The sequence below is a fragment of the Phallusia mammillata genome, chromosome 7 (genome assembly GCF_965637545.1).
Source record: "Phallusia mammillata chromosome 7, kaPhaMamm4.hap1.1, whole genome shotgun sequence".
Taxonomy (NCBI): Eukaryota; Metazoa; Chordata; class Ascidiacea; order Phlebobranchia; family Ascidiidae; genus Phallusia; species Phallusia mammillata.
The window spans coordinates 5,750,249-5,753,741 of NC_137258.1; positions in this window are offsets into that span (position 1 = coordinate 5,750,249).

Here is a 3,493-nt window from a genome sequence, read left to right on the forward strand (position 1 = left end):
CCTAAATAAAATACAAAGTTGTTAATAATTGTTTGCACGTTTTAACAAGTTTAACGAAATGACAATTCCTGATCTTAATGCGGTTTGCTGCAATTGTCTATTTTAATGACTTGGTCACATTCCGGGCATATATTCTAGGTCCTAAAGGTTGACTCATAAACCTTACCGATGCTAGCTTGGAAATTCTTCCGGTTAAATGCGCGACATTCAAGCAGCAAAAATGTCGACATCTGGGGCAATCAAAATACCTGTCATTCAAAGATCTATACCACTACTTGACTGAGAGCTTCTTATGGACTTTTCTTGGTATCAAGGCCAGACGAAAGATTATCGCTTCTGAACTGCTGAAAAGTAGCAAACAACTGTGCATTTGTCTTATTTGCAAAACTATTCTTTTTAAGAGCAAATAATAAATCAGTTCTGATTTTAACTCAACTGCACGAGTTGGAAATCGTTCTTCAACAGAATTTATGGTTATGCGAGTTTCAATAAAAATGTACCTTTCAGTATAAAAACGTTCTAATTGCAACAAATACAATAGTTAAATATAGCACGATTATTTTACTGTACAAAATTTACTATCCTTTGACTTGTACCTAATTTGCATTGTCACACCATCTCTGACGTACACACCCAATTCAGAAATGCTATATCACCTCCGGTTAGCCAACAACGCGCAGCAGACAACACCAACAACTGAGTTCCAACTTGGAATAGCCGGGGCTTTGACGTGATTGCACGTGACAAAATTCTCACACGAATGTTCTCATAAAAGCAAATTCCACTGAATCATTTCAGGTCCATCGACCATTGTGGCATGTTTGCCCGCGTGCTACATCTAATGTATATGTTTTTATCGTAAAAGCAAGTTACTCACTCGTTTGTAGTACATACTTCATACGATTGTTAGTACTTTTAATACCTTTACAACAAACGCCAACAAACTGGCAAAAAAATTGCCGACAACTGCCGAAACGGTGAAAAAAATTGCCGGGGCGACTTTTAAAAAAAATTTTTTTTACCTTGACGTTAAGGACGTTAGCGACGCTAATGAATATTGATTGTGTAACAAAGAGTTTTATCCTTGCGCTCCTAATGATAGTGTTACCCTGATCGAACATGACAGCCTATAAATAAAAAATTTAAAACAGGACAAACACACTGATTAAAACAGGACAAACACACCATCCAAGGAATATAAATCGTTTACAAACACAATGTTATGTCGCTTACCATACGATGGCATTAAAGAAAACATTCAGAAATCAGAGTCTAATCTAAAGTATCTCAAAAGGCGGAATCTGTGCAATAACAACCTGAGACTGTAACAAATCGGAAATTTTTCCCACATAACACTTCTTATAGCTACACTGTGAACAATGTGTAAAACGTCAGCCGACATGCTCCACTCTTAAATAATGAACGAAAAATCTTAAGGCTAATCGAGTTCATGACGCCAAATGGACATGCATGGACGATTAAATATTAATGACGTAAATAACGGCCGATCGAGGCTATTTGACCACACCCAGTAGGCTTGGTGTGTATCAAATAGATATTTTCCGATGGCAATAACTTAAGTTTAGCAAAATTGACTCGAAGGCTCTCTCGGCGCTTGCAAAGCAATTTTTAAATTAACCACAGAAACCTTTGACCTTTACGCATCTAAGCTATATATTGTAGTTCAAATAGTAACCTGACAGTCTATAAAAACCTGATAGTCTATTAATAAAATCGCCTAATCAACGGTACTGGACTAAATTTGTACAATATGCGTGCACACTTTTGGGAAGTTGTAAATTTTCAAAACGATTTTGTAAGCATAAAAAACACTGCACTGTGCGTAAATAACCAATGTGCAAAATGCCACTGTTTTGAACAAAAATGTGCATAATTTGCAAACAAACGTAACATGCCTCGACTTCAAAACAACGACCCTTACAAGTTTGTCAAACCACGAGTACTTTCAACAATTATCCTTGGTATCTTGATTTGCGTAAAATGAGTACATAGGGGTGTGACGTATGCTCATTGATGTAACGCTTGTCAAGTTTTATGCGATGACGCATTTATGTTGGTTTACACCCCGTTTGTTTTGCAAACCACAAAAACATGTTTTCTCTTTTCAATGTGGGATAAAGTCTTCTAGCAAACGTAAAATGACGCAGGTTGTTTTCAAACTCACTACAATAAACCTGTACATTTCAGTGACGTTATTATCGAGTAATTTAACAACAGAAATTTTCAAGAGGAAGAAGTCACCTTACAAGGCATAGTCATCGCTTTACATGCAGTTCGTTACCCAACGAAAAGGTTAAACGGCGAAATTAGGAAATACCCTTAATACAGACCAATTAACGGACCAAAATTCCAAAATTCCAAAAGTAAGACCAAAATTCCTCGAGCGTGAATTGGTTCCTCCGGAATGTTGGGAGTTTTTTATGGATCGGAACTTAGTAATTTTCGGTAAGCTTTTCCAAAACGAGAACAAAACGTTAGGCGGTGAAACCACACCAGAATCGTGGCGCAATTTGCCATTTGTCTGCAAACCGCTGAGGCAGAAATACGTGAAAAGTGTAGGTTGTTTAATGTTAACAGACAAAATCATTCCAAAAAGTCATTCAACCTAGCGGTTCTAATAGGTAGTCATGCAGAACGCGAGTGTCCACGTTTTAAAGAGAAATTACTCTCACCATTTTAGGTTTATTTGAATGCATTTAGCATGATGAAGTATGCATTAAATATATGGTGGATTATGCTAGTATACAGTAATTTTACTTAGAAGATGTATAATTATTTAAACTATTGCGGGCCATGTGTTGTTTGTTACCCAGTAACGAAAGAAATTATTTCATTATCTTGAATATGGTGTCAAAAAACACAATTATTTGAAACGTTGTTTTACAGCAAGATGCAACATTAAGCAAACATTTTTTCAGCTTTTCGTTGGCCTGAACAAAATATTTGTCATCACAAACAAATGCGTCAGCATGGCGAATTTGCGACTGGAAACAAATCTTTTTCTGCATGGTCTTTGCCATTTCTGATTCCTTTACACGCCTACAAACAGGGTGTGTTTCCTTTCAGTTTTTACGACTTTGAATGACAGGAGGTTATTAGTGTCAGTAGAAAGTGAAATTACAAAGTCATTTATCATTTCTGCACGGGTGAAACACAGAAACGCTCCATTTCAGAAACTGTTGTCACAAACAAACGCGCACAAATGTCATGTGTGGTTTAAAGTAAAGCTCTTGCGCATTTTTAATACTTATCATACATTAGCTTCATTCTTATGTGCTAAATATGAATAAAAGTAGTATAATCTTGATGACAACAAAAAATGTTCAAGACTTTCAGCTTACAAAACATGACGACAACCTAGTCTGCTAACTACCAAATCAAACTAGGCGCTTTGTACCAAAACGCATGATCCTAAAACAACGTTTTGCGGTAAGCACTTCAAACCAATGTAAATCCCACCAACCTGCACACA